General features: G+C 39.0%; 1 protein-coding gene across 10 annotated transcripts in view; it reads left to right on the top strand.

The window, feature by feature from the left end:
* The first annotated feature begins 16,273 nt into the window (after positions 1 to 16,273).
* Positions 16,274 to 25,979, top strand: part of STAMBPL1 (STAM binding protein like 1) — a 66,367-nt gene continuing 56,661 nt past the window's right edge. For 3 of the 10 annotated variants that reach the window (XM_070610693.1, XM_070610723.1, XM_008530930.2), the window contains exons 1-2: positions 16,545 to 16,962; positions 17,303 to 17,443. The gene's annotated coding sequence lies outside the window, so the exon portion shown is untranslated. Of the gene's footprint in view, positions 16,963 to 16,996; positions 17,207 to 17,302; positions 17,444 to 25,979 lie in introns of those variants that run through there. The other 7 variants (XM_008530932.2, XM_008530929.2, XM_070610686.1 and 4 more) reach the window with 7 other exon arrangements.

Genomic DNA, 25,979 nt, shown 5'->3' with positions numbered 1-25,979 from the left:
TTTCCCTGTCCTCTCTTTCCCCCCCATAATCAAACTATGTAACATAGGGATATGACTGTGGTATATATACTCATAGTTTCTTCACAGATGCTATTTTCCCTCAAAAAAGAGGGAGAAGCCAAGATGACAAAATGCATTTAATATGAGCTCTCCAAACTCCAGAGGAGGCTATGCCTGGCTTGATGTAGAAGACACCAGCTTTGGATAGGGTAACTCACTGACCCTGAATGTTCCTTCCAGCTCCTGCTTCTCTGATTCTTTAGGCCAAGAGCTGGGTTATTTATATAGTGTAGCCAAGATATTAAATGCTGGGTCAGATATGCTTGTTTGAGTTACTGGTGATAACAATTTGCATCAAAGCACCAGCTATTGAGAGATCCAGGAACACATTTGGACTCTTCTTTTGATGACTCTCATCTCCTTCCGATCTCCATTCATCTCCGGTTTCAACAGCACTTTTTGTATCTTACTGTTTGTGGAGCTTCATCAATGACATAGTTAGTGTAAGGACTGAACAGAACGTCTCTCTTTTTAGTAGTGCAAAAGAGCACATGCTCTAGACTCAGACATGGATCTACCTGCTGTAAAACCTTTGAAATTTACTTTCACTTATTAATTCAGTCAAGAAATATGTACTGAGAACCTACTATGGGCAAGGCACTATTTTAAATGCTCAGAATACAGTAGCAAACAAGACTGACAACATCTCTGGCCTCATGGAATTTATATACTAGGCCTCTATTTCCTCACCTATAAAATGGAAACCTTAATAGTTCACATCTCAGAGGGTTGTTATGGGGTTAAATAAAACATTATGTATATAAACAGCAACACAGTATAAGAACTCAACAAATATTAACTATTATGGATAATATTATTCCGTTGTATTATTCCAGTTTAGTCTACTTTGAAATGTACCAAAGGAATTTTTAATTTACTTTGCTTGTCTTATTTTATTTGGATGTATTTTATAAAGAAAAATTTTAAAGTAACCATTTCAACACAAAAAATATTAAACATATAAAATTCAATGTTTTTCATATGTTACGTTTAAAATATTAAATAGAACAAAAGAAACAGTAGCAAAAATTTCCATATGTACCTGTCGCTATTTTGTATGTCCAAGAAGATAATAAAAAATGCTATTTTCCAACTGTCATCACCCATATTTCAATGGGTGTCTCAGAAACTAAAAAAGAGAGAAATATGAAAAACCATTCTCTAGGGAAATTTATGGCATGGCCAAGTAAGTGAGTTGAGTTCTCCGTGAGCTTTTGAACCTTGTTTGAATCAAATATTAATTCTTGGTTTATAGTTCTGACCCTTAGGGGACTCACTTGGCAATGACTCAGGAAGAAATCAATCCTGGGAGAAGGAAAGAACTATCTGATAAAGAAGGCAGTGACTTTGCTGGTGCTAAGAAATATGAGAACTTCCTATACACACATTCATCCTACAAACTCAGTTAACCACACAAAGAAGTTTGATGATCTAAGATGGAAGATTCTATACATCTTCAGAGGCTTCATGTCCCTCAAAATTTAACCCCAGTGCATGTTGGAGTGTAAACGGCTACAATCACTCTGGAAAATTGTCTGGAATTCTCTACTGAAATTCTACACATGAATATCCTATGATCAAGAAATTCTGCTCTTAACTATATACTTAACCAAAATGTACATACCAAAGACATACAAAAATGTTCAAGCAGCATTATTGGCAATAGATAAAAGTTGGACTCGACTCAGATTCTATCAACTGTGGAATAGAAAAATAAAATTTGGTATAGTAATATAATGGAATACTACATAGCAATAAAATTGAATATTACATGCAAAAATATGGATAAATCGCATAAACATAATGTTGAGCAAAGTCAGATACAAAAGAATATATTCTTATAATTCCATTTTTATAAAGTTCAAAAGAGCAAATTATATATGATGTTAGAATCAGAGTAGTGGTTACGTTTGGGGAAGAGAAGGACATAGAAATTGGGAGGACACTTGAGAGAGTTTCTGGGGTATTGGCAATGTTCTATTTCATGATCCAGGTTATGATTTCACAGGTTTATTCACTTTAGGATAATTAATTGAGCTTACGATCAGCACACATTCCCATATGTATGCTACCTTTAAATTAAAAATAAAAGACACACACACAGAGGTTAAGTCTTCTGTGGGATGAATGGACTTAAGCTTGCAATTAGTTCCCCAACAAATATGATTTTTTAGAACGCTCTCCCCACAGTGCTGCTTTCCTCTCCCGCCAACTCATCATCCTTTTAGAGAATCATCCTGTCTTCGGTCTTGCCCTTTTCCTTGTTATCCCAGGTGGTGGTGGCTGAGTCCCATCCATGGTTACAGCAGGCCTTGGAAACTTGTAGCACGTGAACATCTCAGCTCTGAATCATCCATGGCCCATAGGAAATCATCTTACTTGAGAAATATGATAGGAAAGCTTGAATCCAGCCATATCCCTCTTTTCCTGGAAGGATTCTGGCGTGCCCTGACTTGCAGTCCTATCAATAGACCACAAAAACAAAACAAAACAAAACAAAACAAAACTCATCCAATGCAGTTCAAAGAAAGCAGAAGCATAATTACCACTTAGAGTGCCATCTGCTGTATTTTTTGCCAAGTGCCACAAACATCTCTGCTAAGAGCCATAGAATTTAAAGTCTTTCCCTGGGGGATATTATAAACTTCTTTGTTTGAATCTAACCTTTGAGAGAGTCCTAAAAATTCCTATAAGGTGTCAACTTGAAAAATATAGAATGACTACTGATGTATAGACATTTGTCTATGCTTTTGGCTGTGGTCCTGAATAAGCTATGTTTGGAGACTTTCCTACTATGGAAACTGTAGAAAAACAAATATTGAATTTCCCAGGCTCCTTTTCACCTCAGACATGGGCACATGACTTAGGGTCCACCAATTAGAAGCACTTGCCACCTGAGTTTAGAATTGGATGCTCAGAAGAGAAAAAGCTGAAACTGCCATGTCCGTTCTAATGACTACCTCCAGTTTCCAAAGACATCAACGGGAGCAATTCTAGCAGCAAGTTGCAAAACTGTGAGGTTCTAAGATTTTGCCCTACTTGCAAGCTAACAAGTTCACCTGCCATTGTTTCATGGATGCTGGTAGAAGAAACTAAACCCTTCGGTGAAAGACAAAGGACTCTATTACTCACAGCACATCAAGCTGCATGAATATCAGCATGTATGCTAGTTTCCTTGATCCTAATTCTCATGGGAGCAATGCAGATGGACCTGGATAGATTCCTGAACACTCAGTGGTTGTGTTACAGGAGAGGAATCTGGATCTTTTATAATGGGCAGTAAGCGTGCCTGCCCTTTGCTCTGGAGGGAACACTGTCTCTCCCTTTCAAGACTTCTGCTATGCAAACATCCTTGAAAGATCATCTGGAACAAAGGCAATCAGTGCCTCTGCTTGCAAGACATGCAGAAATGAAAGACACCAAAGGAGAACTGTCTCCTAACACAGTGGCTAGTGTTGATGAAATTGGAGGTGTTAATTACAATGATTCAACCTAACAATGGTGCCAGTGGTGTCTTCAACAGATCAGTTCTGCAGTATTATTTGCAGCATCAGCCCTGCATTGTCTCCAAAGCTGATTCTTGGACCCATGCAGAGTTAGTGAGCTTTGACCAATATTTTCTACTTTGTTTCTTTCACTCACACCTATCAGTCCTGACTGAGACACTAAAGAAGTGATGACTTATCACCTGATAATGCTTGTACATATCCATTTCTTATCCTTTATTTTTGGTGATTCATTTAATCTTTTAGATGCTAAGTAAATCTTCTGCTTTCTCATCCACTGAAGCCATGTGTAAGATCTCTTCTGGGTCCAGTCTTAAAGAAAAACAAGTGGGATCTGTATCACCCAGAGATCCTGGATCTGAGGTAAAATCCCCAGATAATGCAGTTTCTGAGGATGTTGGATCCCTAGCTGCAAGTTGATCACTTTCTCCACAGTAATGCTTCCTAGGATAATGTTTTACAGTTCTTGCAAGATGCATTTTAGTTCACTGATTGTTGGATAATGACATGAGTTTTAGTATTTCTTGGTTAGCATACATTTTTATTGCTGAGAATCATACAAAAAAGATGTTATGCTTGAAGAATTTTCTCTCAAATAGTTCACAATTTAATGTTGACTTTTTTATGTAAAAATGCTATGCGTATTTTTTACATTCTCCTGATAGTAAAAAATACTTTTATAACATTTTTCCAAGATAGATTGTACATATTGTATCATCTTCCCTCTAAGACTGGCTACTTTGATTATATTCCAACTCTACATTTCAAGTTAATTAATTATCAAATCATACTCTCCCTTTTTTTTTTGCTTGAGGAAGATTAGCCATGGAAGATTGCCAATCTTCTTCTATTTTGTGTGAGTTGCCATCATAGCATGGCTGCTGACGAGTGGTGTAGGTCTGCACCTGGGAACCAATCCCCAGCCGCCAAAGCAGAGCACACTGAACTTAACCACTAAGCCATGGGACCAGCCCTCACATGCCCTTTTAATTTAAAGAATTATAGACTGCTAGAGTGGGAAGGGACCTTAGAGGTCATCATCTGGTTTACTGTGCAATTTTAAAAGAAGAGAGAAATTCCACATGCTCTAAATTCCAATACTTATTCTGTTTCTTTTTAAAACATATTTATTAAATAATAATGTACAACTGAAATTTCACAATGTTGTAAACTATTATGACCTCAATTAAAAAAAATATAATCTTACTATTATAGGGCCATAATGAGTGATAAAACAATAAAATGTATTGCTGAAAAAAATGTGTTACATTTCATTTGAAGCAATAAAGTAATACTTGCTTATTTTTTTAAAAATTGGAAAACAGATCTGTTTTTAAAAAGTCATCCAGAGAGAATACATTATCAATCTCTATGTGCAGTTTTTCTACTCTATTTCTCAGCTGTGTGCATATTTTCACATACTTCAGTTTAAAATGTGTATTTCATTTACATCTTGATTATTTTTCCACTTAACTGAAGATTATTTTTTCCTTAAAGTGCCAGTGCTTCTAAAGATATCCTTTCTCTTTCCCCAAATGGTGAGGAAAGTTAACAGTTTTATGAAGCAATTTTCAAACAATAAGCTGTTTTCAAAATTATTTTTCATTTTCATATACATAGCCTGTTGTTAAAATAGTCTCTCCCTGAAAGTTATTTTGGATTGAAGGGTTTCCTTAGGTTTGGATGAGATGGTAGGGAATAGAGTGTATGTGGCTATGATCAAATGTAAAGCTACATTTATGTGTCCTAACTGATGTAAGTGAAGACCAGGCTGGTTCTTTCTAGACCAACATGGTCACTAACTTGCCCCGGAACTATATGACCCCTGAGAAGAGAAAAGAATATGGGAATTCCTGCTGGGAAATGGAACAGCCACGCAGGGTCAGGACAACAGATGTCATTGGAAAGTGTGGTCAAGACAAGCTTGGCAACATTATTAATAATGATAACAATGATATTTATTATTGACTGAATGTTTACTATATGCCAGGAACCATACCTTAAATGTATGTCTTATTTAATCATCACATAAGTATTAAAGTAGAAATTATTATCATTACTATTTTAGAGATCTAGAAATTGAGGCTTAGAGAGGTTCAGTAACTTAGCTAAGAGTAAAGAGCTTGTAAGTGACAGAACCAGGACTCTTGTACCATCTCCCTCAGTGCTAGGCATTTAGAAGTCATCCAGTGACAATCTATCGAGCCCACATGGTTGGATGTAAAAATTATATTGTAGGAATATATTTAAAGATGTGAGAAAATTTTCACTATACATTAAGAGTAAAAAGAAGTTGATCTAAGAGCACGTACATTCTAAGAGTAATTTGGCAAAATAAATATATAGAGTGATATATGGAGTGTCTGTGTGTTTGAATATATAGAAGAATCTAAGAATAAATATGCCAATATGTTGGTGCTTTCTGGGTAGTAGGATCGTAGATGATTTTTATTTCTTACTGAGGTCATATTAGTTTACAACACTGTGAAATTTCAATTGTACATTATTATTTGTCAGTCACCATACAAATACCAGAGATGATTTTTATTTTCCTCTTTTGAGATCTCTATTTTAGAAATATTCTAGTTTTATAAGAAGAAGCAAATAGTTGGCTGTTTACCTCAAAAGACTTGTTGAGTAATGGTTAAATAGTGTATTAGTCAAGGTTCTCCAGAGAAACAGAACCAATAGGATGAATATAGTTATATGTATGTATGTATATATATACATAGGGAGAGAGATTATTATGAGATATTGGCTCACGTGATTATGAAGGCTGAGAAGTCCTGTGATCTGCCATCTGTGAGCTAGAGGCCCAGGAATGCTGATGGTGTAGTTCCAGTCTAAACCCAAAGGCCTGAGAACCAGAAATATCGATGTCTGAGGGCAGAAGATGGATGCCCTAGCTGAAACAGAGAAGGCAAATAAATTTGTCTTTCCTCCTTCTTTTTGTTCTATTCAGGCCCTCAACAGGTTGGATGATGCCCATTTAAATTGGTGAGGATGATCTTCTTTACTCTGTCTCTGATTCAAATACTGACCTCTTCCAGAAACACCTTGCAGACACATCCAGAAAGAACGCTTTACCAGCTATCTGGGCATCCCACAGCCCAGTCAAGTTGACACATAGAATTAACCATCACAAATGTATCCTACAAAGCCTAGGGTGAAAGGGGAGGAATATTTGTATCATTATAAAGAGGGTGGAGTGCACAGCAGATGTGGATACCAACTGTTTTTAGACAAAACCTCAGGGGCTTCTCCTAGATCTACTCGGCAAAACACTCACTGGGGGTTCTTAGTTTAAGGCAGGCCTCAAGGGCTTATCCCAGGTCCCCTCATCAAAAGACTCACTGGAGGTCCTTAGCTGTTATAAAATCAGGTCTGTCTCCTAAAGCAACAGCTTTAACCCAGCCCCCACCGTCCATCTTCTCCACAGCATCAGATATCTCTATCCTTCAATGATAGATTTTGTTTTTTGTTTTTTTTTGCCGTGAGCAGGAAGATGAAGATAAAAAAGAACACATTTGAGAGAGACCCAAAGTTTTACCATCTTACACACAGATGCTTGCCCCCAGGTCGTCTCCTCTCCAAATCATCTTGAATACAGTGGCCTGATTCTCCTTTCAACCTATCCTCTTACACCGGTGTGTTAGCAAGAGGGGAGATGTATTTCTTTTATAACTTTAAAATTTTTACTATTAGAAAAGTAATAGATGTTCTTTGCAGAAAGATCGGAAAAATAATACAATTAGAAAAATGTTTAAAAAGCAGCAGCTAAAGATCACGTATAAATCTATCTCCCATCATCCAAGAGCTTCCAGAATTCAAACCACTCTCCAGGCACCGACATAATGCTAGAGCACGTTATTTCTATTGTATCAGCTTCCTTAGGCTAAGTCAATACAGATTTTAATGAGGCTAAATCAGATCTTGATGAAACATCTGCTGACAGATGCATTTGTCTCAGTCTAGCCTGCATTGCAAATATCTCTTTTTGGCTCGGCCATCATCTGAAAGAGTAAGCAAAGGCTTACAAGTAGAGTACACTGCTTTCCAGAAAAATGAGCTTGGATATTTGCATGCTAAATGGCTTGCAAGTACATAGACAGACTCTGTCTCCACAACCCCTGCCCCACCACACAGGCACATAGCTTCTTATTACTGGGTGGCTAATGAATTTGCAGGATAGTTCAGGGATGTCTCTCCACCTGACTGACCTGCTAATCGAGAATTCTCTTTTCCTATTTACAGTAATGATAACTGTTTATTGAGTGCCCACAGGGTGCTGAACACTGTGCTAAGCACTTTAGTATGTCAGCTCAGGGAATATTTACAAACTCCCTTTGAAATAGTATTATTATCCCTGTTTTATAGATGAGGAAACTAAAATTCAGAGAAGTGAATTTACTGGCTCAAAGCTGCACAGTGGCAGAACTAAGATTCAAACCGGGTCTGTCTGAATCCAAAGCCCATTCTTTTAACTGTTGCAGTAAACAGCCTCACTTTCTGCAGACATGGCTCATGTCATGGTTCTAACGATCCAAGCACAGAGAAAAATGCTGCATAAAGGTTCACCCACCCAAATCTTTACTCCATAAAAATCCCAGCTTGAGACCTAAAATTCAACACTCTGGGGTCAATAATTGCTGCTTGTTTGAAGACAGATTGTTGAATTTTCATATTTGGTGAGACAGCTCTTGTCTCCCAGAAGCACCTCTATCTGATGGGACTTCAAATAAAAGAATTTCACTTTGGGATGGCTATCACATATCTTTGACTCAGTATATATATTTTTTTCATCCTTTCCTTCTGCCTCAGAGGAATTGCTTGTGACAAGGATATACGTTCATAAATGTTCTCAGTCTTCCACTCTCTTCTTGGACTTGAAGAGGTAGCAGGAGGTAGTGAGAGACTTCTTGCTTGATAGGTCAATTCCTGCTCTCTCTTTCCTTATAGGGAATCTGAATAATGTGAGAAGCAGTCATCGGAAAGAGTCTAGGAAGCTATATAGATTTACAGAATAAACAGAAGGGATTTGGCGTAGAAGAGGAACACAACAAAAACCTTGGAGTAACTGCCATTTACAAGAAACAAAAATTAACACTGAGAAAACAATTCCTTTGATATCTTTGTGACACATAGCAAAGTTTTAAATTGCTATCTAAAGTTTGGATGCTGAAAGGATATTTCTTTGAATGCAAAAGTGCGCTAAGAAAGAGTTACAAGGTAATAGAACATGACTCAAGTTTGGTCTTCTTCCTTCTGAAAATGAATACTCATGCGTGTATTCTTGATCCTATCCTGTCCTGACTCCAGGATCTTACTCTCTTCATTGTCTGTTTCCATATTCCACAGTCCTCCATCTTTCTTTGTCTACCAGGTCTTTCCCTCTGCTTCCATAACTGGAGGAAGAAGCCACTAGTTTCTGATGATCCCTTGATTACCAACCTACTTCATGCCTTCCTTTGGGGTAACTGGCCCACAATTGGGCTCCCATTCCTTTCCCAACACTATCTCTTCAATTCCCTGCAACCTGGTTTACGTGCCCAGTCCTCTTCTGAAAACCCACTCTCCATGACCAGTGGCTTATAAATTGTAAAAATCAAATTACCCTCCTTCAGAGTTTGTTCTGGCCATCTCTGCAGCATGTGGCCCTGTTCATCGCCCCTTACTCCTTGAGATCCTCTGCTCCCCTCAGTTCAGAGCACCAGCTCTGATCATGCTGCAGCGCTCCGTGTTCTCACCTGTGAAGTAAGGAAAGTGATGCTGCCACCTGCCTCATTGAATTGTGTGGACGGCAAGCAAATCACTCAGCACAGTGTGAGAGTCCATAAAGGTTAGTAGTTTTATGGTTGATAATACCCACACTCAGTTATGGCTGGCTTGCTTCAAAGATCATTCTTTCCTGGCTCCTCTTCCTTCTGCTGCCCAGCACACTTGCACATTTGTTAAGGTCCAATCCTTGGTGCTCAGGCTTACCCCATTCACTGCCCTTGAAGCTTTCATCCATTCTCTGGGCTTTACTTATCACCACTAAGCAAATGACCTCCAAATTAGAGCTCAAGGTTAATTTCTCAGCATGTCTAGACATTTCCATTTGGCTATTCTGCATTCATCTCAAATACAGCACTATCTCACATAGCCTATATAATTGCTTGATTTTTTTTTTTTTTTACATTTCTAGCAATGATAACACCATTCTTTTTGTAGACCAGGCTCAAAAACCTCCTTGCACCCTTTCCTGTTCTACACATAGTGCTAGATGCTTTATAGATGTGATTTCATTTAATCTTCATAAGAGTTCTATTGTATTTACTCATCAAGAAACTAAGGCTTAGAGGAATGAATCAACTTGCCTTTGAAGTACAATCTGCCCAACTAAAAGTACCCACGTTTTACCCTGCCAATTAATATCCAACTTTCACAAATTCAATTACCCTTTATAGTATGTAACAGATGCCCATTTGTTTCTATGTGGCATTTGAGCTCTACTTTAATTCTGGTCCTTAATGTCACATGTTTTGCAGATTTGCAGTCTTCTTCCCTCCATTCCTTTCTGGGTACTACTTCTGAAAACACTATCCTTCATCCTTCGGCCTAACATATGGCCTTCCTACTTCACAGGGTTAAGAGAACCAATTGACATCATGCCTGGGAAAGTACTGTACAATCAGTAAGGGTAAAATTGAATAACACTGGCTAGCGGCGAGCTAATTAAGTTTCCTGATGGTAATGGAAAGACAAGACTAGACTGTGGTGCGGTCTTCAGGGACCTTGACAAGTCGCTGCCACTTTCAAGACCTGTTTCCTCTTCTGTGAAGTAAGGAAGTTGAACTAGATGATATCTGTGGTGCTTTCTGATTCTAAAACGTGAAGATTCTACTTGTTCAGAATGTACCCTATTTTCCAGCTCAAAGAATGATAAAGATTCCTCTGATTTAAAAATTTATTAATTCAAAGAAAGACAATATCAACAACCTCTTAGAATTTCTCCCTTTTCCTTTTGGAGGGAGAAGCGTTTGAGTCGCTGAAAACGAAGGTAATGTATTATGACAGAGTGACGTATGATGGCAACATTTGACATTTAATCAGAGAAACTGAAGAAACAGCACATACAATGCAGACTCATGATTATTTTATGCCTTGGAGTAAAAAGATCCTGGAGTTTCTGAGAGACTTTTATGAAGCTATGTGGTTTCTTTCAAGATCTACTTTGTACTTACTTTCAAATGACAAATAAGCTGCTAGGGGCTGAATTGGGTCTCCAAAAAATTCATATGTTGACACTCTAACCCTCAATGTGACTGTATTTAGAGACAGGACTTTTAGGAGGTAATAAAGGTTAAATGAAGTCATAAGGATGGCATCCTAGTCCTTTAGGATTGGTGGTCTTACAAAAAAGAGGAAGAGAGAGACATCTCTTTCTGCCTCATGCCTCCACGTAAGGACACGGTAAGAAGGTGGGCATCTGCAAGCCAGGAAGAGAGCTCTCACCAGGAACCAAACTGGCTAGCACCTTGATATGGACTTTCCAACCTCCAGAACTGTGAGAAAAAATTTCTCTTGTTTAAGCCACCCAGTGAGTGGTATTTTCTTATGGCAACCTGAGCAGACTAAGATATAAGCGTTATCTGCATTATGAGCCTAAGTGTTAAGCCCAACAGCACAGGCCTAAATATACATTTAGAGATCTGTTATTTCTACTATTTGTCTTTGAAAAAGGTCACGTCTTTGCATATACAGCCATAGATAAATTTAAGAGTTGTATTTTAAGATAGTATTATTCACTCCAGTAAAAATTTCAGTGGCCACATTTTTTCTATAAACAGAAGATATTCCTTTTCTGCTGACCAAAGAAATTTTAAATTTAAATAATCAACATAATGCCATCTTGTGTGTTTTGCACTTTGTCTTTGAAAAGGAAGCTGCTCAACTGTTCCAGGACATGTTCTGACAGTGAGAGTCAGATGCTGTTCTATCGCCTGCCCCCTCTCTCACCTCCCGCTACTTTTCTGTCCTTCCACACACATCCTTTGTATCTGTAAATCAGCCTGCAACAAAAAGGGCTTTAGAAAAAAATCTATCACTCCAAACATTGTTAACATTTGTTCCACATTTACCAATGTCGTAGGTACCTAAATCCAAGGGATCAATAATATCAGCTGAGGAGATAATTTACATTTCATCAAATGTCCTCCTATATGTTGAAATGTTTAATAGTAGTAAGCCTTATATCTGCAAAGCACGTTATAGTTTTCAAATGCTTTCATACTCATTAGCCTCAAAACTACCTTAAGAACTATCTAGAGCCATCATTCCCATGCTTCCAAGGGAGGAACTAGGCTCGGGGGATGAGACACAGGGCAGCTGGGAAATGGTAGGAGAGGACAAAGTTCCAGGAATTCTGAAACTTTATCCAGTATACTGAATATGGGAACATAATGGACACAAAATTCTTGAATCCTAAAGTAACTAACAGGAAGAGAGCACCAAAATAAATCTCATGAGTGGAAAAAGTCAAATGTGTTTGCAGTTTCCATTTTTGAAGCAGTTGCTTCCTGCACTTAGCGACCCAGGCTAGTTGCCATAGTTATAATTCCTCAAACGAAAAATAGGTTGTTCAGAACTTATTAGATCTTTAATAGCATAAACCAGTGGTCTGCAAAGCTCTCGGCATCAGAACTTCTTTACACTCTTAAAACGATCGTGAAATCTATCAAGGACTCCAGAGAGCTTTTGTTCATGTAAGTTATATCTAGCTATTTTTACTGTACTAGAAAATAAATAGAAATATTTAAAATATTTTATCAGTTTATTAAAAAATAACGAACTGATTAAATGTTAAACTAAATATCTCATTTTCATTACAATATAACTATTTCCTTACAATATAACCAAACAAAACAAGAATTAGTGAGAAAATGGGCATTGTTTTATCCTTTTACAACCCTCTTTCACGTCTGGCTTCACAGAAGATGACTGGATTCTCATATCTGTGCCTGTATTCTTGCTATGGTGATATCATACATGTAGCTCTGGAAAATTCCACTGCAAATTCATGAGAGAATGAGGGTGGAAAAGACAAGCAACAGATTTGTGCTTTAATGAAAATAGTTTTGACCTCGCAGACTGTCTGAAAAGATTTCAAGGGTCACTGCCATGTTTTGAGAACCACTGGCATAAACAATAGGAAACCCCAGAATTTTAAGAACACTGTTTTTAAGAACACAATAATTTCTGAGGTACATGCTTTTAAGTATATAATCTCCAAGATCAATTTGTCTTCCAATAGAATCAGTTGGGTATTCTAGTTCTTGCCTTTCCCTTGACTTTAAAGATAATCCAGGCACTGGCCCTATGGCTCAGTGGTTAAGTTCACGCGCTCCACTTCAGTGGCCCAGGTTTTCACTGGTTCAGATCCTGGATACGGACCAAGCACCGCTCATCAAGCCATGCTGAGGTGGCATCCCACAAAGCACAACCAGAAGGACCTACAACTAGAATATACAACTATGTACTGGGGGGCCTTGGGGAGAAGAGGTAGGAAAAAAAAAAGATTGGCAACAAATGTTAGCTTGGGGCGAATCTTTAAGAAAAAAAGAAATAAAGATAATCCAGAGCCAGGAAATTTTAAATCTGTGAAACAAACACAGTGACTCCAGCCCATCTGATCTCAGCAAGGACCCCAACAAGGGCAGTTATTACCCCAGGGACCACCAGTTTATGTGCAAACACCAAACAGTTACAAGTATGTGAATATAATTTTGGTTTCCTGATTAATGTAAATTCAACCCTGCATACTTTCTCTTTGTACTGTCAGTTCCAACAAATATGATTCAATTAAGACGGCGACAGGTGGAGAGATTAGAGACTACTCTAGACTCTTGGACTTTTGGGTGACCCAAAGGGAGTGGCAGACCTTTATGGGATGGCTGATCAGAGGCAAGAAGAGGCCTCTTTGTCTTGACCAGCAACATTCAGTCTCTTCCAGCTTCTCAGAACAGATTTTTCTCTCATGTTGTGGGACCAGAAAAATCTGAGTGCTGGATCCATGATACTCATCCAGTGAGAAAGGTATTAATGTTTCGCCACTTGTCACAGTTGGGAAATACTCAAATACAGCATTACTTAACAAAGTAGTTTAAAATGTAATGTCCTCTTTCTATGTTACCATCAACTAAACAAATGACAGGGGACTCACAATCCCTTAATTCCTCATTCTTCTCTGTGAAATAGTGTGATCTCCCTTCCTTATTCCTATCTTTGTTCTTTCCTCAAATATTTTTTATGCACCTATTACCGATGAAGCACTGTGATATATACAGGCTCATCTTTTTCTGGCTACAAATTCTGTTTCTTTTTCGTTATTAAATATTTCTTTTTCCTAAATAAGAGGAAAGCATGCCCACTAAAGAAAATTAAAATGATAGTAAAGTATAAAGAAGGCAATTCTAATTGCCTGAAACTAATCTCTAGGGAGTAATTTCAATAAATTCTTCTAGATTTCCTCCTGAATTTTTATCTACTTGAGATTATAAATATATATGCATATGCAGTTTTGTATCCTTATTTGTTTAACATTCTATCATAAGCAGTATCAGTGTTATTTAAAACTCACCATAAATGTAATTTTAATGCACAAAGTTAGTGATAAATATCTCAATGCAGAAATCTTATTCTTCATTTCAGATTTCCTTAGGATAAATGGAGTCCTGGGAGTGGAATTACTTGAGGGGGGAAAAGAATGTATACATTTTACAGCTTCGGGGGGAAAAGAATGTATACATTTTACAGCTTCTATTAACGTACTGACAAATTCCTTTCTGACAGTGTGTCAAAATTACACCACCAAATGAGGGGGCTCATTTCATTGCATCCTCACCAGTACTGAGGTCAATGTTTATTTATATGCAGTCTTTGCTAATATGATCGGTAGGGGGAAATACTTCTATCTTTTAAAAATTTGCGTTTTTGGATTAATATTGAAATAGAATCTTTAAAAGCACAAGGAAAATTAGAGAACATTTTAAAATTCTCTAAGATAACAGTTGTATAAATACACTTGTGCCCATTTTTCATTAAGTCAATTAGTGAAAGGGAGGCAGAGTTCAGATTACCCCAAAAGTCTTGGCGGCAAACACTGAAACCAATTCTGGTTAACTTAACCAGAAGAGAAATGTCTTGGAACCATCAGCTGGCATACAAAGGGACAGGAAGGCTGGAGAGTCAGGCTCATCAAACAGGCAGGGTAGCTTGGTAGCTGAAATCAGAACAGGTCATACCACCCAAACAGCACACTTAGGACACCACTGGTATTGCCATTGAACACTCCCACCTCTCACCTTTGGCACTGCTGTCTATGGGCACAAAAGCCACTTCACAGACAATGGGATTATTTCTAAAATATCTCTTCTTTGAATCACAGACTTCAGATTCAATGACCTGGACAGGAGCCTCTGTTAGGCTGAACTTAGGTCACATGATGATGCACTAGTTGCCAGGAGCTGGAGACAGTGAGTATTGGGCCATTTTGGCTTCTATGAGAGTTTGGGTTCTAGGCAGCCAGACCATGATCAATGACCACTATAAATATTTATGTGGAATTCTTTGTTTCATAATACTTTTTAGGAATCTAGTTAATCTTTTTAATTATCACTGAATTTTAGATTGTTTAGTAGGTCATGAGATTATCTAGCCCAGAACTGCAAACTCAAATGTCAGTGGGGTGGGGCATATAGGAGTGGTGGGGTCTGTGGAAAACTGAAGAGCATCTTCCCAGTCTAAAGGGGACATCTACTACTTGGCTCCAGCTGATGGAGCCTGCCACTAGAATCCACCATGGACCAAAGGTTGTCAGTTCTTCCAACTTTTCAGAACACGCCAAAAGTCTGAATTTTTGTGAAGTTTCCTGATTTTAAAATTTGGAACCAAATTCAAAAACAGAAAAACAATGACACCATTGCTTCTTAAAAATCAAGGCTGCAGGCTGCCTCTAATAGTCAAATCTCTTCATTTTAAAAACCAATGCTGAGATGAGGCCTAAGCAGATGAAATGCCTGACTCCAAACAGCTCAGTTGGTGGCAGAGCCAGGGCTAGAAGTCTGTCTCCCAGGGAGAAGCAGATTAAGAAAAGCTGATGTTCCACTACCCGTCTCTGCAGTCACTTCTCTCACTTGGAAGAAACCTCTGAACCAAACTCAAGAAAAGTGGGAAAGTGCCTGTGTTGCATCTAGAAGGAGCAGTGTTTGCAAAATGTTTATTAATTAATACAATCTGCCCAGCCAATAGAAATCACTTTTGGTGTTAGATCAGAATTTAAATCTTAATTTTTACTACTTTCTGGGTGGGTAACCTGGGACAAATTACTTTACTTCTTTGTGTTTCAGTCATGGGAAAAATAAGAATACCTTTTATATGGCTGTGGAGAGTATGAAATAAGATTTCATGTATTGAGTGCCCGGCACAGTGCCAGAACCATACTGAAAACATGGCACATGAGAATAATATAATATCCAGCAGATATGATAACAGTTTGCATTACCCGAGTACACTAAAGTGTTTCATGGTGGGGGCAGGTTATAAATAAATTTCAAGGTAGAATTCCTAATATGAAGGATAAAGCGGATTTTCACCAAAACCTTATCCTTCCTGCAACTCCAAAGCGAGTTTCACCGTCAAACCCAGCTGCATCACGGCATGCGTGCACTTCAGTCTTAAAAGGCATCCACTCCGGTCCACCTCGATGAAATTGATGGTGGAGCAAAATGAGACTCCGGGTGGTTCTGGGCTGAGGAGTGGACGTGCAGGGTTTCACATGAGAAAGTCGCACTTCGTTTTACTCTCGCTCTAGGCCAGCCGCAGTGACCTGCTTCCACCTGCGAGCTTTTTCCGCAGAAAGCTGGAGGCCGCAGCCGCGGAGAAGGGGGCGGAGGCAGAAGCGGAGGCGGCACCTAGGGGCCGGGGCAGGGGAGGCCGGGACCATCGCAGTGACAGTTTCTTTTCCTGCAGCGGCGGCAGCAGGGACGGCTGCTGCAGGCTTGTGATCGACCGGCCTGCGTGTGGGTTTTCGAGGGAGCTGTGCGCCCCCGGCGCTGAGGAGCCACGGCCACGAAGGGGAGGAGGACGAGGAGGAGAACAACGCACCAGAGCCCGAGCAACTGGAACTAGCAAAGCTCCATCGGTCTGCAGAGGGGAAGCGGAGGAGGCACGGCTGGGGCAAGCGACCCGGCGCCTCGCGGTTGGGTGCCATATCACCCGGCTGCAGTGCCTTCTAGTAAAAAGCCACCGCGGCCCAGGCTGCAGCTGCCAGACGGATGCCAAGGACACACGGCAGGCGCGGGGACAGCCGCTGCAATCGCCGTCCCACGCGGGCTCCGGACATTAGAGGTTGCTGGTGAGTAGGCGCGCGCGCGCGCGAGTGTGAGCGCGTCCCCGCACAGGCGAGTGTGCACGCCGGGTGCGTGTGTCTGGTGGCCTGGCGCGTGCCGGCCCCTCTTCCCCTGGCGACGTCCAGTCCCGGGCTTGCTCTGCGGTTAGAAAATGCGCTTTGCTGGCTGCTCACTTCCTTCCTGCAAGTCCTACGATCGGCTTCCGCCGCCTGCGCTGCTGCTGTGCGCCCGGCAGCCAGACCCTAAGGGGTTAGTTTCACCTCTGTGGGGAAGGCAGGAAGCTGTCGCTCCTAGGGGCCAGGCGGGACTCTGGCAGTGACCTATACGCGTGTGTTTCTGGTTCAGACTTGGGATGCAGCCTGGGAGATGGTGCTGGCATTGAGAGAGGTCATACACTGGCTGAGAGTGCGTGATGTGAGGAAGAGAGGGCCGAGGATTGGAAAAATAGACCTTTACACCTGCAGGACGTGTGGCACGCCTTTCTAGGTGATGTTTACTTTTATGTATACTTTTTTTGAGCGACTCTTAAGACATTTTCCCTCACCTGAATAATTTAGGTCCGAGCCGAAAGGCTTTAATGAAATTCACAAAGTGAAATGTCACTAAAACAATTTTCCAGAACTCTCTAAAACAGCCCACCCTTCTGATAGCCACGAGCCTAAAGTGCTATAATTGCTAAAATTAAAAAAAAAAAAATTACATGAGTGATAAATAATTCAGGAAACAGAACCTGATCTAGAGGATTGGAAAAAATCTTGTGTGTTTGGATGGCCTGGGGGTGGGGGTGGCTTTCTGGAAATTAGCTTTTGGTAGTAAGTAAAACAGACATCTTTCAAAGTAAGCTCTAGCGAGTGCACTGTTTTCTAATCACCCTACTAATCACTGAGAATAAAATGAAGTCCTAGGTTTGAAGGAGTTTCCAAAATTATCATGGAAATCACTGGGATGCTGATTTATGATCTCATGATTGAAGGCCCTGTCAAGGTCAGTATGGCAAATTTGTTCCGGTAGATAAATTACTCCTGAATGTTTGATTTCCTCTTTCAAGTTTTGGGGAGTAGTTTTCTATGGTTGGTTCCCCAGAGGTTAAGCCACTGTGTTCTGTTTTTTTCCAGCCCTTATCCAATTGGCAATCTTATGTTTGTGAGATGGATGGTAAATCGAACTTCAAAATGTGCTCTGCAACTATCATGTTGGCATTTTGTAGCTACACTGTAAATATCTATGGTTGTTTTTCATGCAAGTTAATGTCTTCGAGAAATAGGCTCCTCTTGTTTACCATTTGCTCCGTTCCCGCATCTTCATTCAAAGGCATGATGTGTGACTGGGATCTCCCTGGAAAATGAACTGGCTGCTTGTTTTCTGTTCGAGCGTGTATATGGCAAATTCTTTGCCTCTTGGGAATCTGCTTTTGAATATACTTAAACTGTAATTTATGTATCAACTGGTTCTTGGGAATTTTAAGAAGAAACTTGTTTTCTTACACTCTTTTGTAAAATAACACCATTTAAGTGATCAGGCAGAGGGGGCCTTTCTTTGCTTGCCTACTTTTGCCCTATTTCATAGGACTCATTGCCAGTGAGAGGTTTGGAGGGAGAAATGAGAGGACCATTGTCCCAAGGGTGTCGTCAGCAGAGAGATTTGCTCCTGGAGAGGGGAGTGTCTCTGGGGTTGGCTCCTGAGAAGGACTGATAAAAATAAAGAATTATCAATAATAGTTACCTCTTTTTTACTTTCAGCACAGAGGACTTCACTAAACACAATTTGATCATATACCTCCTTCAAGGACTCTTTCCAAGCCCTCTTACAGCTACACTCCAGGGAGTGAGGTTACATTTTGCAGAGAAGAAAAGCTTGATAATTCTTGCTCAAAATATGAGGGGTAGAAAAAATATGTGGATGCTGCCCAGGAAATGCTACGTGCCTTCCTGGAGGATGGATTTACCAATTATACACTTTTTAAACCACTGGATTTGTGATTCTGTCTAAGGCTGGTGTTTTTTCTTGACCCTGTTAAAGATTTATAAGTAACTTCAGTTGAAACAAGGAGAAATGACTCCTGGTCATCACTGAAAATATTAGAATAAGCTTTCTGTCCTTTAGAGCTAATGGATCGCAGCTGCCCAATAAATATTTGTTAAATGACTAACAATTCTAGAATGTCTTAATTTTCCCAACCTAACTACATTACCTTCCCTACTATTGATTTTTTTAACTATGACTTTACATGAATCACCAAACATTTCATCAAATTGAAGCCTGGTTGATATATTCAGATAAGAAGACCAGCTTCTTCAACTGAAGGAACAATGGCAATCCCTCCCAAACAAAACAAAAACAAACAAAAAACACTGAATTGGGACCTGTGGACTTGCTTATTCCAGCTCTCTGAACATGTGGATTGTCTGATTGGATGTGTGAATGTACATTCAGAAATCCTGAGTTGACATCAGAATGTTCAACTAAGGAATAATCTGGATGTAGCTACATCTGGATGTACCTTTTGTCAGAAGTTATTTGCATTTCTAAGCAAATCAGATGAACTTCTAGTACAATCCTACATCCCCTCATGCTAAGGGGAAAAGCCAATTAAACATTTGGCAAATTGCTAAGTCTTCAAAGCATACGTTACTTGATTTTCTTTCTAAATTTTAAATTAAATCCATGTTGTGTTTGTCCCTTGATGCGATTGGCTTAGAGGCATTAATTCAGACTGCGGTTACTTAGTAACTGTGTTTATTAAAAGCATTCTTTTGATATAAGCACCAGTAATTCACAAGTTTTGATTTGCTCTAGTTAACTTTTCAAGGTACTCTTAGAAATAGGTGCATGGTATGATCTTGAATATTAAGGATGTTATGCCTTCCTTTTTTTTTTTTTTTAATAGTTCTGACTTCACCCCCAGTCATTAGAGGTTTAGTCTATGATTCATGGTCTAATTTCAGGATGAAAGGTTAGAAAGCTGTCTGGAATTTGCCTGGATATTAATATTATAGTGCCTATTAATAATTCACATTTTCTTTATCTCCTCCAATCAAGCTTGTTTCACTCTGAATAAAAATCAAATGAGATCCTTAAGCATTTAAAATTTTTTCCTATTGGACTATGTCCAAAATAAGAACATAAAATAAAAAATTGCTTGTTACTGTTTTGAAGTAACACTAACACTGCTATTCTCTGTGTAATGAACCATGGCCATTCTTATCAAGTATTTATTTGATAAGTAGGCACTTAAGCACTTGAACTAGAGTTAAAGCCATGTTCCTTCCATGTCTTATTACCGCCCTTGAAAGCCAGAGGATGGCATTTTGATTTGATGAGGTAGCCAATTCAAGGCAGGTTCCTTGAAAGGAGGAAGTGATGAAAGCATCTTTTCGGAGGAGTATTTTGGCGGTTGGATGGGGAGTGGATTAGCAGAGTGAAGGTGGTAATCTGGTGTGAGCTAATGACAGCCTGACATAAGATCCAAGCGCACTGAGGTGGAGGCAGGAAAACTTCAGGCAGTCAGACATTAGGATTCTTTGTTTCATGTGAAAGAGGGATAGTAAACCCATGGACCAAGCGTGATCACCCACACATTCCACATCCCTGGGGCACATCATCAGTTGCTCACAGCATTGTTTCCTGCTGAGCCCTGGCGTAACCTCAGAATCTTGCACACATTTGACAAATATTTATTAATAAACATTAGTTATTGATCTTGTCCTAGATTCCAGGCACTGTACTAATCTTTAACACATGTTATGTCAAGGATGATGGAGTGGTTAGGAACATGAATTCTTTTTGCCATTTACTGGTTGTGTGTCCTTGGACAAGTTACTAACTTCTCTGAGCCTCAGTTTCTTCATCTTTCAATTGGGATATTAGTTTCTATTTCATAAGATTTGGGGAGGATTAAATAAATAAGTATAAATGAGTACTTAGAAGTGTCTGGCACAAAGTTAAGTACTGTATGTGTTGTTATTGTTATTGTTAATTCATAAAACAATCTTATGCAATAGGTACTGTTTTGCAGATTAAAAAATTGAGGCACAAAGAGGCTAGGTAAATTGCTTAGTATCATAGGCTGGTAGGTAATAGAGCTGGGAGTCAAACTGAGACAACTGACTCCAATGCCTGCTGTCCTAACTTGTATTTATCACTGTCTCCCGTACTGCATGCCAGGTGCTGGGGATACTGGTTGGAGCAAGAAAAGTTGGGGCTTGTCCTCCTGGAGATCCAGGGCTCCAATAATTTCCATTGTAGAATTTGCCGTCTTCAGTAAAGAATTAGTACCCAGATTGTTGCGCAAAATTTTTGCTGTTTTTCCTTGATGTTTCGGTTTCTTATAAATGGCATTTTTCATTAAGTTCTTTATTAAGAAGTGTTCCAATTTGTGTTTCACATATGCTTTAAAAGTTGATTATTTTGGGGGCCAGCCCAGCGGTGCAGCAGTTAAGTTCTCAAGTTCCACTTCAGTGGCCTGAGCTTCACCAGCCCGGATCCCAGGTGCAGACCTAGGCACCACTTATCAAGCCATGCTGTGGCAGGTGTCCCACATATGAGATAGAGGAAGATGGGCATGGATTTTAGCTCAGGGCCAGTCTTAGCAAAAAGAGGAGGATTGGTGGCAGTTGTTAGCTCAGGGCTAATCTTGCTCAAAAAAAAAACATTGATTACTTTTTGTTTTTGTCTAACAGTTGACAAATGTAATACATATTCATTTATAACATCTCTCCTTATACCCGGTGATTCTTTCCTGGAGCCGGGTAGGCTATGTCTCCCTAATATAATGTATAACATATACATCATACATATAATGTATAATGTAATATTACATAATTATATAATATATATTATATGCATTTTAGACAATGTACATAGTATATATATCATATGACATATGCATTATATACATTATAATGTGTATATTATATACTATATAATACCTTATATTAGGGAGACATTTACATTGTATATAAAGAGTCACTGGGTATAAGGAGAGATGTTACAAATGAGTATATGTACTCATTATATTATTGGGCAGATATTAGTATTCTGAAAATCTTCTATGCTAACCACCCTTCTTCACACAACCAGAGTCTCATATATCGCCCATTCCTGAGCCCTGGTGGAGTTAGGATGATGTTTCCTAACCATTTTTGTTAGATTATTTTATAGAGTAACAGCAGAGTAAATTTTAGCTATTTTTTGACTTGTTGAAGTAATTATGTCTAATTATAAGAGGCCGCATTTTAATTATAGGTAGGAAGATTGCTATAGCAACAAAGAATCAAAAATTCTTAATTCTTCCAGAGCTTCTTTAGGATGGAATATGTCATCGCTGATTTCAATATTTTAACGTTAGGTTAGCCCTTATAATTCTTTGTTCTCATAAATAACTTTCAGAAATCTGTAACTAGTGTTGTTTTTTCTAAGGAGGCAAAAGCTTTTCTTGGTCTTGTGTAAAGTTCTTGGGTACTGTTTAGTTGAGGAAAATTTTTAAAATCTCGTCTTTAAAAATATTAGATTGCATCCTTTGATTTATACTTTTGTGTAAGTTATGCATTATTATTTAACTAAAGTTCAGTTCCTTTTGAAGGAACTGCTTTTAAATTTTATGAGTTCAAACTTGATTGAAGATGAAAGAATTTGAGTTTGGTGAATTTGGTGTTTTGTTTTTTAAACTTTTGCTATGCTTATGTTTCAGTGGTAACACAGTAAGTGAACCAAAGATTCACCATGGGCTCATACAAGAGATGACGTGCAGGGACCCATCACGAGTTATTCATTTTGCTTGTTTGACTTGATGACTCTCTGGGTTAACTTGGAAAGAAGAGGCCAGTGATGACTCATTTTTAACCCTGTCTGACTCTGGTGGACACTGCCTGCTGTTTTGCCTTTGCCGGTACTCAGAGAGAAACTCCAGTGTGGTCCCTTTTCAGACTGTTACATTTCAGACTTGAATGGCTGGGGCACCAGTCATCTGTGTACTTTTTAATTAAAGGTGGAAAGAAAACTGTAATCAGAACTTCAGCTCATCTAAGGACTGTGTGATTTTGTTTATCCTGCTGCTAGAGCCATAACTTTTAACACTGGAAATGTGCATTTCAACCACCGAGAAGAAATAGAGACAGGCCTTTATGCCTGTGGGCTCATGCTTCAGTCTTCTGGTGGATGACTCTAGTTCTTTTTCTAATCTGTTTTGTCCTTGAAAGGTTGGTTTATGAACTGTTCCACAAGATAAGTTTTCTTTAACAGGGGCAACAAATGGAGATGGTGGATGGAATGATATTAGAAAGGAGAGGCCTGGAATAAGCCCTTCTTATGTTTCTGTTTTTGTTCAACAGAACAGAGAAACTGCTTACTAAATCAATATAGTACTTTAAGAGAAAAAAAAAAAAACCAACCCAAATCACTTGGAATTATTAGTGGGTGTGGAACTTTGTTTTTCTAATTAATGAAAAATTCAAGGAATTAAAATATAGACTTTGAAAGGAATGTCAATGACCATCACATTCTATGGATAAAGGTTATTTTTCTTTTGTCAACTATAATATTATTGAAAGATGTAGAAAGGTAATGAGGGCAGTGCTTCTCAAAATAGTCTCAAACAGCCAAAATGTCCTCCATCCCACCCCCATCCATTATTATTCAGCAGGTTTGGGCAGGGCCCACGAGCCTTCATTTTAATATCTTCCCCGGGGGATTCCGATGCAGTTGGTCAATAAACCATACTCAGAAAAACCTATTTAAGAGCTAAGTCTAATGCTATATTTAGATCCATGCTTCTATTTTTAAGTTTTGTATGTTTTTTCCTCCTGATTTCCATAGACATTTTCATGTAATAACATATACATCAAGGCTGCCTTGGAGTTTTTATAATGGCACTCGATACTGTGTTTCATTTTCTTATTAATGCTTGTTTTCGGATGGAATCAGAAAACCACAGGGTTGGCGAGAATTTTGAGAGAGAATGTCACTCATCCTTCTGAATGGCAGATGTTGGGGTAGGGCAGAGAGGGTTTGATCAAAGGGAAGTAGAGGAAAACATGTTGGGAAGCAGAGGGAAACAAAGTCTAACAATGCAGGAGAAGGGAAAAGCGGTCGGACCTTGGGCACTGGAGGGCTGGCAGGGGTGTTTAGACTTCTTCTGGTAGGCACTAGGTTACCAGTGTGCGTTTGTGAGAAGGGGACTAACCTGATGCAGGGACCCGAGCTAGGGCCGCACTGCACCTGGTCCAGAACAGAGGATTAAGGAACAGGTGGGTGAAGCCGACTGGTATGTCACCATAAAGGCGGAAGGGAGCAAGAGTGAGCCCTTGGGGCCTTGAATTTGGCTGGGCTGACTTTGAAAGGGTTATTGCAGTAGAGTTCGCTGGCTCTGTGTTCCTGAAGGTCTGTAGCCAGAAAATTGCTCTTTCCAGCAACTGCATGTCATAGTGTGTAACACTAAGGCTACCCAGCTCAGCCATCAGACTAGACCAGCCCCTCTGGGTTTAGAAAGCCCTTGAATAACTACGACACCTACCACTTCCTTCATGATATTTTGAGGCAAGGAGAGCACAATTATTTCTCACTTTAGACCGGAGAAACAGACTGAGTAATTTATCAAAATTCACACATCTGGAAACTATCAGGGCTAAGACTCAACTCTGGAGCTACCTACTCAAAACTTATAGGCTTGAAAAAAGTATAATTTATATGATTATGAAATGATACATACTTGTAATGAATTGTACAGAAAGGAATGAATTGAATGTGAAATCCTTCATGACTCCATCCTTGAGAGAACAGCTGGGAAAAATTCAGTGTATGTTTTTCAGATGTTTTTCGTGCAAATGTCAATATGCATTAAATACATTTGTGTTAGTATTACAAGGATGGAGTCATACTTCATACGTTATTCTGCAACTTGCTTTTTTTTGATTTAATGCTGTAACTTGAACAACTTCCTGGTTCAGTATATATAGATGTAAGTCCTTTCTAATGGCTTCATCCACTATAGAGATTCTTTGTTTGATTTTATTTATGCAATTTATTTATTTTTTAATTATTTTATTGAGGGCATATTGGCTTATAATGTTGTGTAAGTTTCAGGGGTACATTATTATATATCAGTTTATGTATAGACTATATCGTGTTTACTGCCAATAGTCTAGATTTTATCTGTCAACATACACATGTGCCCTCTACCCCTTTTGCCCTCCCCTAGCCACTTCCCCTCTGGTAACCACTAATCAGTTCTCCCTATATGTGTGTTTATTTATCTTCCGCATGTGAGTGAAATCATACGGTGTTTGTCTTTCTCTATCTGACTTACGTCGCCAAGTATAATACCCTTAAGGTCCATCCATGCTGTCACAAAAGACACAATTTTGTCTTTTTTATGGCTGAGTAGTATTCCAGGTGTGTGTGTGTGTGTGTGTGTGTGTGTGTGTGTGTATACATGTATATGTATACACACACACACACTAAATTTTCTTTATCCATTCATCTGTAGATGGACACTTGGGTTGCTTTCATGTCTTGACTATTGTGAATAACGCTGCAATGAATCTCTTTGAATTGTTGATTTCATGTTCTTTGGGTAAATACCTAATAGTGGGATTGCTGGATTGTATGGTATTTCTATTTTTAATTTTTGAGAAATTTCCATACTGTTTTACATAGTGGCCGTACCAGTTTGCATTCCCCCCAGCTGTGTATGAGGGTTCCCTTTTCTCCACATCCTCTCCTACATGTATTTCTTTTCTTGTTATTTATAGTCATTCTGACAGGTGTAAGGTGATATCTCATTGTAATTTTGATTTGCATTTTCCTAATAATTAGTGATGTTGAACATCTTTCCATGTGCCTGTTAGCCATTTGTACTTCTTCTGTGGAAAGATGTCTGTTCATATCCTCTGCCCATTTTTTGATATAGTTGTTCATTTTTTTGTTGTTGAATTGTATGAGTTCTTTATATATTTTAGAAATTAACACCTTGTCAGATATATGATTTGCAAATATTTTCTCCCAGTTTGTGGGTTGTCTTTTCATT

Source organism: Equus przewalskii, chromosome 1 (genome assembly GCF_037783145.1).
Source record: "Equus przewalskii isolate Varuska chromosome 1, EquPr2, whole genome shotgun sequence".
NCBI lineage: Eukaryota > Metazoa > Chordata > Mammalia > Perissodactyla > Equidae > Equus > Equus przewalskii.
Note: the sequence above shows the minus strand (reverse complement) of the source record. Positions and strands in the feature narration are given on the sequence as shown.